At 40.3% G+C, this 14,622-nt stretch overlaps 1 long non-coding RNA gene across 2 annotated transcripts in view; it reads left to right on the forward strand.

Moving 5' to 3' along the window:
* The window catches only part of LOC127491170 (uncharacterized), a 392,060-nt gene that overhangs the window by 105,285 nt on the left and 272,153 nt on the right, over nt 1-14,622 (forward strand). For both annotated transcript variants that reach the window (XR_007919751.2, XR_007919752.2), the window contains exon 3: nt 6,328-6,415. This is a non-coding gene — a long non-coding RNA (uncharacterized lncRNA). The remainder of the gene's footprint in view (nt 1-6,327; nt 6,416-14,622) is intronic.

Here is a 14,622-nt window from a genome sequence, read left to right on the forward strand (position 1 = left end):
ACCTTCACTCCACCTGCAGCTTAACGCCCTCTTCCTGGGCAATATGTTTCCAGATTTCAGGAATTAGGACGCAGATGTCTTTGTGGGGCTGTTCTGCTGGCTTCAATACTCAACAAACAAGTGCGGGGAGAACGGGAGTGGCAGCATGGATTCAGTATGTAACTGTGCAACTCCAAGTGACGTGGGAGTTTTCAGCAAGACTAGCTCCCCCTCCGTAGTCACTCACGTAAATATTTAAGCAGAAGACCACAGAACAGGTGACAGTATTAAATAGTGGCTTTTTACTTTTGATCAAAAAGATGCTGCAAGCCGTTTTAAACACAAGTAGGAAGAAGGCTGAAAAGGGCAGCAAATAGGACCGTTTTGGAAAATCGTTTAATGGATGATTCCTTCATGGTAATCCCAATCTTAACACAAGCCGCCCTGATGTATAATTTTGCTTTGCCAGTGTCTTCCAAACAGTTACATATATGGTAAGCACAAGGGAGCTATGTTTCTGACATTTACCACTAAGGCCTCGTGGAAAGGGAAATGGTTTTGAGAAAGGTTGGTTCTATTTCAGATTCTACTGCAGCCTCTGAGAGCGTCTCAGATCATACATTTAGCAGTGTGATATCCATAACCAAAAAGGTTCCCAAAAGGATTTCCAGGGGTACACGTGAACATTTTTGTTTACTTCATCAGGCAGCTATAAAATGTATGGGGAGTCTTTAAAAAGTCTTTTGCAGAAAGTAGGCATTGTGAAAAAAAAACTGAGTGTAGATTAAAAATTTTTTTGCACCAAAATAAACTTATCTTTTAATTCCATTTTCTTTTTTTCAAAAGATGTATTTATTTCATTTGAAAGGCAGAGAGAGAGAGAGAGAGAGAGAGAGGGAGGGAGGAAGAGGAGTAAAGCATGACCTTCATCCAGACAGATGGACTATGGTGAAGATTTTTACTGTGATCTGCCCAGGACACTTTCCCACCACTCTTCTTTCATTGTCAGTACCCCGTTTTACTTGGAGAATGCACACTCTGTTCTGTGTCTTCCAGGAGAGATTGTCATTCACCAGACTTTTCCCCCACTTCCTGCCACCTTTTCCACACCACCATTCTGAGACTCAGATTGGTCCAGTCCCAATTTGTTTGATTGTTTGAGGGATACGTTCATCACCCTCAAGAGGCTGGCCATTCAGAACCCACTGTGGGATTTTCTTTCCTTTCATTCCCAAATGGCCACCATGGCCAGGGCAGGGCCAGGATGAAGCCAGGAGGTGGGAGCTTCATCCGGGGTCGTGGGTACAGGGGCCCAGTGTGCTTTCCAAGGCACAGTAGCAGGGAGCTGGATTGGAAGTGGAGCAGCCAGGACTCGAACTGGCACCTGTATTGGATGCTAGTGTCACAGGCAGCGGCTTTACCTACTGTACCACACCACCAGCCCCTGTTTTCCACTAGAGACAATGAAAAAAATGACCCCTTTCCTATGAAGTTACCAAACTACAAGAACGTGACATGTTCTTCACCTGAACAAAGGTGTGGAGTTTTTCAACCTTGAAAATGATAAAAGATCTTAGCTCCCAGAATATTCTTTGAGTATTTTTTTTAGTATTCAGGGAACACTATCAAACTGTTTTGTTTGATTCAGGTTTTTTCCTTAATTATGAAATAAAGATCAGCAAGATCGCCAAGCATAGTAAATTATCAAATAGTTGGAGTCACCCTTTTGCCCCCTTTATATTGGACCTGAAAGTTAATCTTTGGATCAATTTAAGAATCTACAGTAAGTAGTTACATTACTGAAGAAGGCTGAGCCTGTATAGTACTAACTCAGAAGGAGCAAGCATTGTGGTGCAGCAGGTTAAGCTGTTGCTTGCAACACTGGCATTTCACATTGGAGTGCTGTTTCAAGTTCCAGCTGCTCCGCTTCCAAGCCAGCTCCCAGCTAATGTGCTTAGGAAAGCAGCAGAGGATGGCCCAAGTACTTGAGTCCTTGCCATTCATGTGGGAGACCAGGATGGAGTTCCTGGCTCCCGACAGCTGGGGCTGGCCGTTGCACACATTTGGGGAGTAAACGAATAGATGGAAAATCTCTCTGTCACTCCACCTTTCAAAATAAATAAATAAATCTTTTTATAAAATAATACTACTGGGGCCAGTGCTGTGGCATAGTGGACTAAGCTGCCACCTGCAGTGCTGGCATCCCATATGGGCACCGATTCAAGTCTCGGCTGTTACACCTCTGATCCAGCTCTCTGTTATGGCCTGGGAAAGCAGTAGAAGATGGCCCCAAGTCCTTGGGCCCCTGCACCTGCGTGGGAGACCTGGAAGAAGCTCCTGGCTCCTGGCTTCAGATCAGCTCGGCTCTGGCAGTTGTGTTGTTTGGAGAGTGAATCAGTGGAATGGAAGACCTCTGTCTCTCTCTGCCTCTGCCTCTCTGTAACTCTGCCTTTCAAATAAATAAATGAAATCTTTTAAAAAAATAATACTACCTCAGGAATATTTTTGTTTTTAACTCTTGTGACCTTCTAGAAATATTTGTGATGTCAATTCAGATTAGTCTATTTTGTTTTGTAAGTAATTAATAATCACATATCAGTCAATTTAATTGACAAAAAATTAGTGTTCCAATGGAGATAATTATAATATTATCCTCCATGTCTATTAAATACTTAAGAAGGTATTGGCTATCAGGACTCAATGAAAAATCGAGAGCAAGAAATTCTAGGTGCTGGGTTTGGTGTAGCAGTTAAGCCAATACTTGAGACACTTGAGAAACCTGTGCCTGGACTTGTGTCCTGGCTCCACTCCTGATTTGAGCTTCCTGCTACTGTGCACCCTGGGAGGCAGCAGATGATGGCCCAAGTACTTGAGTCCCTGCCACCCACATGAGCTACCTGGATTGAGTTTCTGGCTCCTGGCGTTGGCATGGCCATGCCTGTTTCAGGTATTTGGGAAGTGAACCAATAGATGGAAGATCTTTGTATCTGTTGTTCTCTTTCTCCTCTCTCTCTCTCTCTCTCTCTCTCTCTCTTCCCCTTTCCAATCAATAAATACAACTTAAAAAAATAAATTTAAACACCCTAGTAGGAATTTGAAGGAAAATAAATTCAATGAATGTTACAGATAGAATTTCCTTTGCTTTTTAAACTACTATTAATCCTTATTTGACAATTTTTAAAAAACTTATTTATTTATTTGAAAGAGCTATAGAGAGGGAGACACACACACACACACACATACACAGACAGAGAGAGAAAGAGAGAGAGCTCTTCCATCCACTGGTTCACTCCCCAAGTGGCTGCAATGGCCAGGGTTGGACAAGGCCAAAGCTAGGGACCAGGTGATTCTTCTGGGTTTCCCAAGTGGATGCAGGGGCCCAAGCACTTGGACCATCTCACCACTGCTTTCCCAGGTATATTAACAGGGAGCTGAACCGGAAGTGGAGCAGCCAGAACTTGAAGAACCTGGCACCCATATGGGATGCTGGCGTCTCAGGTGGTGGCTTTACCCAGCTACACCATAACACTGACTCCTGATAAATACTTTTGAATACCTCCAGTTAGTATTAATAATATCTCTAAAATTGATCTTTTCTCTAAGATCTATTCTTTTTCTCTAAAACATATTATTGGTAATTAACCACTAATTAAAGCTGATTTCCTCAAGAACATATTATTTGAACATTATATAATAATTTCTTCCAAAACATATTCATTTCTGTTAACTGCCATACTTCACAGTCTCATGCATCTCACCCAAACTAATCACCCGTGAAATTCTTGTCTTGGATATTCTCTTACCCCAGGCCGCTTCACCGTCATTGCAGGTTATAATCTCACATGTAAAAATCTGGTCATGCCATTTGGCTGCCTATAAATGTATATTTATTCTCAGTACCTGGAGATTAAAATCCAAAATTCCTTGCAGTTTGGCCACAGTAGCTATAGCTCTCAAGGCCTACCTACTGTACTATCTACCTCCTCCTAAATAGCCATATGGAACGTCTCAATGTTTTCTCTTTGACATTTTTGTTCCTGTGTTGGCATTGTTCCTTTAGCATAGAGTAGCTTTTCTTCCATTTTCTGCCTGAAATCTCCTTTCCATCATTCAAAACCTGGTTTGAATATCACTTCCTCTTAAAGACAGAATGGTTGCTCATTCCTTACAACCTTAATTAGGTTCATTGTTGATGGGAAAATTAATTTGTAATATGTGAGCTTCCCCTCAATGAAAGAGAGAGCAACATTGTTCAAAAGGTCCTGAGTAAAAGAGTAAAAAGAATAAAATCAATTATGGAAATTTAATGAGAACATTCTAGAGAGAGAGTATGCATATAAGACTTCACAAAAGTTAATTCTTTTATATTATTTTTTACTATTAAGAATTTAATTAAATAGTTTTTCTCAAAACTTATTTTTGGATTAAAATGTCTGGTTATTGAATTTATATAAATCTCTGTCTTCTTCCTGTTCCTTAGAGAATTCAGAAACTGAGTTATTTCATGAACATAGGTTTCTGTTTTTTTTTTTTTTTTTTTTAATAGATGCTTTCCAATGTTTATTGTCATCTACTTGAAAGGCAGAGTGAGAGAAAAGAAGGGGGTTGGGGAGAGCTGTCTCTTCTGCTGGTTCACTCCCTAAATGCCCACCACAGCTTGGCCTGGGCCAGGTCAAAGCCAGGAGCCTGAAACTCCCGCTTGTCTCTCACGTGGGTGGCCATGGCCTAAGCCCTGGAGCCATCATCTGCTGCTTCCTAGGATGTTTTATCAGGAGCTGCATCAGAAACATCGGAGCCAGGACTTGAACCGGCATCTGATTTGCATTGTAGGAGTCCAATGCGGTAGCTTAACCCACATAGCACCTGCCCCATGAATACAGGTTTCTAGAGTGGTTGAAAAGTTAGGTAAAACATAATTTATACAACTATTAAGATGATGAGACCTCAGATGATCTAATTTATGGTAGAAGGGGAGGATAGAACTCATGTTTTCAGATTTCACTTATGAAATTCTGTTAGTCCAGGAACAGTACTTGTAAGAAATGAAGATTGAAGTATAAATATTCAAGTCTTGTTTGTAGTAAAGAGGGACATTATTGGGAATTGGAGAGGGAGGAGGAGGAGTGGGAGTGTGGTTGGGAGTGCAGGCATGACAGGAAAAATCACTACATACCTAAAGTTGTGCTTATGAAATTTGTATTCCTGAAATAAAAGGTTTCTTTGGGAAAAAAAGAGCGACATTATTAATGAGACAGTGATTTCAAGATTTTTCAGAAAAATTTCCAGAGAAAAGAAAAGTATAATTGATTGTATAAATGATATGTATATTCTGGGAATATACTTTGCTATAACCTAAATTCCCAGAATATATGAGACTATTGAATACACATATTTTAGATGTTTAAATATCCATGTACTGCCATGACTTTTATGTATTTTCCTCTTCTCCCTAAATATTTTAGAAATATATCCTGTAATTAGAGTTTTATATAATTTTAGCTTGTGGCTTTCACATATGTCTCAAATATTTTGTGTGCATTATTAGATAAGTTGATTCAGGTCAATGTTTTTTAGCAATATCCCTTTCAGTTCTTCAGTTTTAAAAGTTTAAAAGTTTTAAGGGTCCAACTGTGGCAATGTTTTTTTTAATATTCAGCTTTTGAAATATGTGTCCTCTAATGCATCACTTACATGAGAAGTTTCTAGAGCATAACTTATTTGCTAATTGACCAGTTTATTCTTTATAACTCTTCAAATGGCAAAGTCAATCAAGAGTGTTAGTACTGACAAATGAATTAGTTGGAATGTTACTATTACAACTGTAATGCAATGGTTAGCTCTTCCTATAAAATTATAATGGGAGAATGGCATTGGGATTTTTTTCTTTTTTTCTTTTATGGGGTAGTGTGATGGGGAATAAGGAATAGATTTGCCAATAATGCAGCTAGAGAACAGATGGATTTTTCTATTACAGGTTCCACAGCCTGAACTAGACATGGTGGATACCTTTTATTAGTTGGATGTGCAACTTGCTCAGACAAGTAGCAGCTTTTTCATGTCTCCCTTCAACGTCATCAGACACTTATCAAGTCTGGATAAAGACATTTGTTAACAATGTACCGCATTGTCTGTGTTTTCTCTCAGCTAGAAACTGAGTGTTTGCAATGACCCCATCTTTAAAGGTTATAGGGATCTTGACCAGTTTTCGACCTGTACTCCAGTGGTCTGAGGGAAGAGATGGTGTTTGGTATTTAAAGTTCCAAACTTCAAATGGCTAGTAAAATCTAGGCATTTCATTATTAGCCACGATACCCACACCCTCACCCATCTTGCTTTTTTTCATTCTAGCACCTTCCAAGGCTGTCATCCTACGCTATGGAGGCTCCCATGGAAAATTCTACATTCCAGCTTTCCTATTCTGAGAATGACAATTAAGGTAAGATAGTCCCGGTTGCACCTCTTCCAGGCCAGCTCTCTGCTATGGCCCAGGAGTGCAGTGGAGGATGGCCCAAGTGCTTGGGCCCTGCACCCCATGGGAGACCAGGAGAAGCACCTGGCTCCTGCCTTTGGATCAGCGTGGTGCGCCGGCCTCAGCGCGCTGGCAGCAGTGGCCATTGGAGGGTGAACCAACGGCAAAGGAAGACTTTTCTCTCTGTCTCTCTCTCTCACTGTCCACTCTGCCTGTCAAAAAAATAAATAAATAAAAAAGGTAAGATAGTAGATGAAAATATGGTAATCATTGTCATAACTACTGACTTTCACAAATATATTTTTTTCCTTTTAATTATAAGGAATGTTTGCTTTAATTGGATGAATCATTTCCATGATATTTTACTGTGTCCTTTAGTAATTCTCTGTCACTTACCTTAAAATATGCACAGTGGCATTGTGGGTATGATATCTCAGTGTATCCTGTAAATATTATATGAATATTCAAGTACTTCCACCCAGGGGTGGGCAGCAAGGTTTCTAACTAGAAGGTCCATGCTGAGATACTAGGGCAAGCACTGCATAATCCAAATCTATATCATTCACACCTAATTTATCCATGGATGCTGGAAATATGTTAGAAATAAGAATGTTAAATGTTATTCATAAACTGCATACTACATTAAAAAATAGCTTTTTAGAGGTAAAAATTGCGGGCTTCTTTTGACTAGCATTATTAATGAAAGAAGAGAACTCTTGCTGTTAAAATTAAAGGGATGTGTGGACTGATTGAAATGTTTTTAGGTACATAAGCATGAGCAGGGTATAAGAATTCAAGGAGGCCAGAAGCTCTGGGCTAGGGTCCTGAGTCCTGAACAGATCAGTGCTAGCCATTGGTGTGAGAGACTTTCTAATGATACGTTTATCTTGAGCAAATGTTTCATGCAAGGTGTTAAAGAGAGCACTATATGAGAGCTACAACTTAATAAGACTTTAAAGAATATTTTGCACCTGATTTGTTTCTGCTTATCAATGATTAGTGGTAATGTCTATATGTGTGACAGGATTTTTTTCTACAGTTTGCTTTTAACAAGGTGTGGTAGTCACATAATCTGCCATACAGAACCCAAGAGTTGTGCATATTAAATGGGCTTCAGGTCCATTCATAGTTGTTTATGCAGCCTTCCCAAACACTAAGTACTCTACACATATAATTTGATCTTTGCAGTATTCTATGCCATAGCCCTTCCAACACTCTTAACACTGCTGTCATTTGCTTTGATTTTCGGTTTTGGTGAAATAGAACTAACCGCAAAGTCACGTGAATACTCAAGGTCACAGAGCTAGATGGTGGCCAGTTTTGGATTCAACCTGTGTTTAAATGCCTCTAAAAAACAAATCCTTCTCACCTTGATGTTTTATGGTACATATCCCTTAATAATTCTTTGTTGTTAAATAGAAACATGTATGGGCTAAGCTGTGAGTAAAATAGTTCTGATCACCTATAGCATTTACATTGCAGAGATTCCTTATGTGGCTGAAAGATAAAAAAGTAACTTGCTAAGTCCTGGAGCACGCTGGGCAGCTCCCGGGACTACAGGATAATTAGACACCTTTCAAAGCAGAACTCAGTGTGGCAGACGTCCTTAAGGGGTTTGATTCAAGTGGCTGATTTCATGACAAAGAAGGGATCTAAAGCTGAACAAGGTTCTTTTATGTAGAGCAAAGGAAATAGTTAGGCTAGCGCTGAGCCTTTTTCGGGCAAACATTGGAAGCTGGAGATTATCTGTGCTGATTTTTCCCTTAATCCCTGTGATTGGGTTTCTGGTTACCCGACCTTCCTCTAGCCTGTACAATATCATCTCTGTAACCTTTGTGTTGGCCGGTTTATCTTGATCAACTATCAGTGCAAAGTGAGAAGCTGCCTTCATCTGGTTTCCAATGGTGCTAACCAGAAAAAGAGAAACTAGAAAAGTTTGCGCTGAGCAGAAATAAGGTATTAAAGTGCCGACAGTGAACCTAAAGGAGGTATTTGAAGAAATAAGGATTCCTAGGGAGATGGTCCACTGAAGAATAGCCACACCATGGGACATTGTGAACAAAGAGGTTGGCTGAAATCTTGAATTTCTGCAGTGGTACAAAGTTTTTCTATTTGAACTTCAATAAAGAGTTTTTGTCAATTCATCCATCCACTGGGGCTGTCCTCCTAAATCTAATGCATCAAAGATCTGGCATTGTTAAGGAAGATAGTCCTTGAACTCTTAGCAATATAAATACAGCTGGCAAAAGAAAGAAAAAAGAAGAGAAAGAAAAAGAAATTGAAAAGACAATGCTTCCTCTCTGGAAAGAAAATAGAACTGGTATGAATTTTGGAGCTCAGTTAAAGCAGATGAAAGAGTAAAGAAAGGGCTTCCTAGTGTCGGAGGGAGGAGAAGGTGAACAAGAAAGTTGTAAAATACAGAGGGATTGATGTTACAACTGTTTATTAAATAAAAGGAGGAGGCACAGTTCACTTGTTTGACATGGATCTTTTAAAACTCTCAGAATAGAAGGAATATCAGCTTTGCCTCCACAGACCAGGGGTTAGGTCTTGGCTCCTCAACTTTCTGCCTGGAAAATTTAGAGTGGCTACTTTCACCTCTCTGAATCTCAGTTTCCCTGTAGGTTAAACACAATCCCCAGTAACTGCTGCACAGTGGTGGTGGCCAGTGTGTGTGTGTGTGTGTGTGTGTGTGTGAGTGAGGAATGTGTTTGTCACCAACCTTCTGTCTGATTTTTGGGAAACTCAAGTTCTGAGCCTCAGAAACTCCATTTGTAAAATGGGAATAATAATGCTTCTTGGCTCCAGTCTAGAACTTTCTTCTGCACACAGGAGACGAAGCATACGGAACTGATGGTCCTTGTGGATTTTGTTCTCTCCAGTGAGGACAATAATGACTGCTTAATAGTGCTGTCAATCACTAGTCACTAATGTAGTTTTTAATTTAATTTAATTTTAATGTAGTAGCCAGGTGATAAATGGTATATAGTAGGCATACTGTAAATATTCTAAATATATTACTAAACTCATATAGAATCTATTGGTGGCATTTTATGAGTTTATTAAATAAAATATTACTCAATATTTACTTTTATGGGGAGAATACATGCCAGAAAAGATAATATATAATAGTACTAGCTTATCTTTCAGGAATGTTCTCCCTTTTTCAAAAAATAATCACACATTCATGGAGGAGGACACATATACATCACAATCCCCTTTTTCAGAAAAGGAGCTTGAGATTCAGAGAATTTGGGTGATATTTACCATAGATGAGGTGGTTTTAAGCAGGAGAGTCAGAGCTGGAATCTGAATGTTGAATTCAGTCCTACTGATCTCCCCATTGTACCACATTCTTGCTGACTCACGATTCTGGCGTACCTTTAGAGAATTCCTTGATGGGGCAAATTCTATGAACAAGAGACAAGCAATCAACATGGGATCTCCTCTTAGGAGTTCATCATGTGTTCACATGCTTGTATTATTGTTTCAGTTTTTTAAATGTAAGAAAGATAAAGTCTCTGTAACATCAAGAGAGGAACAGAGAGAACTTGTGCTAAATGGAGAGCGTTTGTGCCACTTTCAGTTCTGAGCTTTGAACTGATTTCAGACCCCTGAAAGTGGAAAAGTAGAATAAAGTAGAAAATGTTCTCAGAAATAAAAAAGACTAATGTTCTTTTTTTTTAAATTTTTTTTGACAGGCAGAGTGGACAGGGAGAGAGAGAGACAGAGAGAAAGGTCTTCCTTTTACCGTTGGTTCATCCTCCAATGGCCGCTGCGGCCGGCACACCACACTGATCCGATGGCAGGAGCCAGGTGCTTCTCCTGGTCTCCCATGGGGTGCAGGCCCCAAGCACTTGGGCCATCCTCCACTGCCTTCCTGGGCCACAGCAGAGAGCTGGCCTGGAAGAGGGGCAACCGGGACAGAATCTGGTGCCCTGACCAGTACTAGAACCTGGTGTGCTGGCGCCGCAGGCAGAGGATTAGCCTATTGAGCCACGGCGCTGGCCAGACTAATGTTCTTAAGATCCCAAATGAAATTCATCAATTTTAAATAGCTCATGGAAGAAATAAGTATGTTGACCAATAAGGCAAATTGGAAAATCAACAAAATTTTTAAATTTTCTTGGAAACATGTCTATGGAAGTAAATAGTTACTGGCTATCTATTGTTTAAAAACATAGGGGCTTATAAGAATCATGCCTAAAATGACTTTGATTCCTTAATATCAAATACTTTAATATCTCAATATAATATTTTCTTTTTGGTGTTAAAAAGTTATTCCTTTAAAATTTATTTGAGAGGCAGAAAGAGAGATTGAGGCTGAGAGAGATCTCATCTACTGTTTCTCTTCCCAGATACCCACAATAGCAGGATTGGGACAGGTTGAAGCTAGGAGCTTGGAACTAAATCTGAGTTTCCGCTTGAATGTCAAAGACCCAACTACTTGAGCCTTCACTTGCTGCTTTCCAGGCTGTGCAATAGCAGGAAGCCAGAACTGGGAGCAGAGCCTGTACTGAAACCCATGCACTCCGATATGAGAGCAGGCATCTCAAATGTCTCAGCTCTATGCTAACCACCCCTAAAATACCGTTAGAAATTAGCAGAAAGATAAAACACTGTGCAATTTTAATAAACTATTTATCTATTTTAGTCCAATCCAATTTTCATCCACACAACTCACTAAGAGCCTACACCACCAAGCTCACAGTGGTCTTTGCCTTGGAGGAATCTGCTGTCTGAGCTTTATGCAAGGAAAGCTTAGAGTTGCAGACTTTTATGGAGCTCTTGCTATGTATCAGCCACACTGTCAAGAGTTTTGCACTTTTTCTTGTTTCATCCTCTCCTCCAGATCCTTTGAAGGTAGTGTTCCCTTAGCCCGGTTCATAGGTGAGGGAACAGTGACTTAGATTAAGGAATTTACACAGCTCACAGTTGAATCTGTTCTCTTAATTGACATGCCGACACAGATACACAAACACAGGTGCCTGCAGATTAAGAAAACCATTGGGTAAGTTTACTTTTCCTTCTTGAATTGAAGCAAAGATGTTTGTTGTTATTGTTTCTCCTGCCAGCTATGCTGGCTGATGATGTGGTACTTACGCTGCTGTGCAGAAAGGGCAATGCTTTTATAATCACAGAGGGGTGCACAAATCTCACATACTCTGACCTCACTCTGCAATCTTTTTTTTTTTTTTTTAATTATTTAGGGGCCAGCGCTGTGGCATAGCAGGTAAAGGCACCGCCTGCAGTGTCAGCATCCCATATGGGCGCTGGTTCAAGTCCCAGCTGCTCCACTTCTGATCCAGCTCTCTGCTATGCCATGGGAAAGCAGTAGAAGATGGCCCAAGTCCTTGGACTCCTGCACCTGTGTGGGAGACCTGGAAGAAGCTCCTGGCTCCTGGCTTCGGATTGGCTCAGCTCCGGCTGTTGCGGCCAATTGGGGAGTGAACCAGTGGATGGAAGACTTCTCTCTCTCTCTCTCTCTCTCTCTGCCTCTCCTTCTCTCTGTGCGTAACTCTGACTTTCAAATAGATAAATAAATCTTTAAGAAAAAGTATTTAATACCTTTTTTTTTTTTTGAGAGGCAGACAGGGAGAGAGAAAAAGCCACAGAGAGAAAGAGGGACAGAGGGAGAGAACCCCTATCTGCTGGTTCACTCCCTAGGTGCCCACAACATCCCCTGATTTGGGGGTGGTAACTGGGAGCTGTGAACTTACTCCTGGCCTCCCACATAGATGGCAGGACCCAGCTCCATGAGCTGTCACTCGCACACCTTCCAGGTGTGCATCAGCAGAAAACTGGACCAAGGAGCAGAGCCGTTACTTGAACTCACATACTCTGTATAGGATGCCTATACCCAAAGCAATAATTTAACATCTGTGAAAAATGCCTACCCCTATTCTTTAACACTAATTATAACCAAAATGGCATGTAAAATTGTTTTTATTAAATATTTACTTATTTGAGAGGCAGCATTGCAGAGAGAGAGGGGGAGAGACAGTGAGGGAGGTATTCCATCTGCTGGCTCACTCCCCAAATGGCAGCAACGGCTGGGCTGCGTCGATCCAAAGTCAGGAGACAGGAGCTTCTTTTGGGTCTCCCATGAGGGTTCAGAGGCTCAAGCATTTGGGCCATTTTCCACTGCTGTCCCTGGTGCATTAGCAGAGAGCTGGATCGGAAACAAGCAGCTGGGACAGGAACCGGTGCCGATATGGGATGCTGACACCACAGGCAAAGGCTTAACCTACTCCGCCACAGTGCCAGTCTCGGCATATAAACTTTCAATTGACTTTATAGTAAAACTTCTAATTTTAAATCATACTTATACTTTTCCTAGGAATTAATGTAATAAGAAATGCTTTAACTATATTTAAAATTTTATTTCCTAATAGGGTCCTAAGCGTACAAGACCGTAGTCATGAGTTTAACAGAGGAACAAATATAAATATAGGAGGAAAAGATAAAACTCTGAAAGGAATTGACTTCCCCTCATTTTATTTGCATTGTTGGGAACAAAACTCTTAATAGAATATCTAAAAATATTATAGACACATAATTCCATTCATGCAGTTAAACAGAAGGGGTGACTGTGTTAGTTTACTAGGATTGCTCTAACAACATACCACAGAATGTTGACTTAAACAATAGAAATTTATTTTCTCACAGTTCTGAAGGTTGCAGGTTCAAGATCAAAGTGGCAGCAGAATGGGTTCTTTCTGAGCCCTACCTCCTCGGCTAGGGGGTGCCTGCCCTCTTCTTCCCTTTCACACGGAGTACCTACATCTCTGGGTGTATCTAAAGGTCTTCTTTTAAGGACACCAGTCAGGTTGAAATAGGGCCCACCATACAGACTCATGTTAGCCTAATCACTTCTTGAAAGGCCTCATCTCCAAATGCAGTCATATTCTGAAGTACTGGGGGGTTCTAGGTTCAATAGATGAATTTTTTGTATTCAAATGAGAAGGTACACAATTCATCCCATTACAATGACTTTAGCTGCTAAGAGTTCCTTTAGACCTACAGTTTCATAAAGTGTCTTCAAAATGTTCACTCTATATTAATTTATCACCATCTAATTTACTAAAATATATCTACTTACTAAAATAACATTCTTGAATTAGCTTTAGCAGGGCAATATACACATATACACATATATGTAAGTATATATTTGATTATATGTACATATGTATACATATTTAAGAGTACTTCAAAAGACAGGTTTATTTTGGTGCAAAACAATTTTTGAAATCTGCAAGCTAGGGGTCTTCAGAAGTTCATGGAAAATGTATATTATGAAATATTTAGGCATCAATTTCATTTTTTCATAAAATTAACTTAAAAAAAGACTTATTAATTTATTTGAGAAGCAGAGTTACAAACAAAGAATGAGAAAGACAGAGAGAGATGTTTTTTATCCTCTGGTTCATTCCCCAAATGGCCACAACAGCTGGAGCTGGGCCAATCCAAAGCCAGGAGCCAGGAACCAGGAACCAGGAGCCAGGAGCCAGGAGCCAGGAGCCAGTGGTTACTTCTTTAAACATTTGTTTTTTTTTGTATGTTTTAAAGATTTATTTTATTTATTTGAAAGACAAGAGTTACACAGAGATAGGAGAGACAGAGAGAGAGACAGAGAGAGAGGTCTTCCATCCACTGGTTCACTCCCCTGATGGCCGCAACGGTGGGAGCTGTGCTGATCCAAAGCCAGGAGCCAGGAGCTTCTTCCAGGTCTGCCACGTGGGTGCAGGAGTCCAGGGACTTGGGCCATCTTCCACTGCTTTCCCAGGCCACAGCAGAGAGCTGGATCAGAAGAAGAGCAGAAGAACCAGTGCCCATATGGGATGCTGGCGCTTCAGGCCAGGGCTTTAACCTGCTGTGCCACAGCGCTGGCCCCTTCTTTAAACATTTGGTAGTAAGTGAAACCATCTCTTTTTATAATTTTTTTCTTCAGAATGTTTCTAGCTGCAAACTCAGTATCTTAATAAATGTACGTAAGTTCAAATTAACTATATATTTGGGAGTTTGTGTTTTTAAGGAATTTGTCCTTTTCATCTAAATTGTAGAATTTGTAGGTGCATGTTTCTTCCTAATGCTCCCTTTCTATTCTGTGGATATCTTTAGGATCTGTGATGGTGTAATCATTATCATTCCTGATGTTAGTAATTTGTTCATTT

Source organism: Oryctolagus cuniculus, chromosome 11 (assembly GCF_964237555.1).
Source record: "Oryctolagus cuniculus chromosome 11, mOryCun1.1, whole genome shotgun sequence".
Lineage (NCBI taxonomy): Eukaryota > Metazoa > Chordata > Mammalia > Lagomorpha > Leporidae > Oryctolagus > Oryctolagus cuniculus.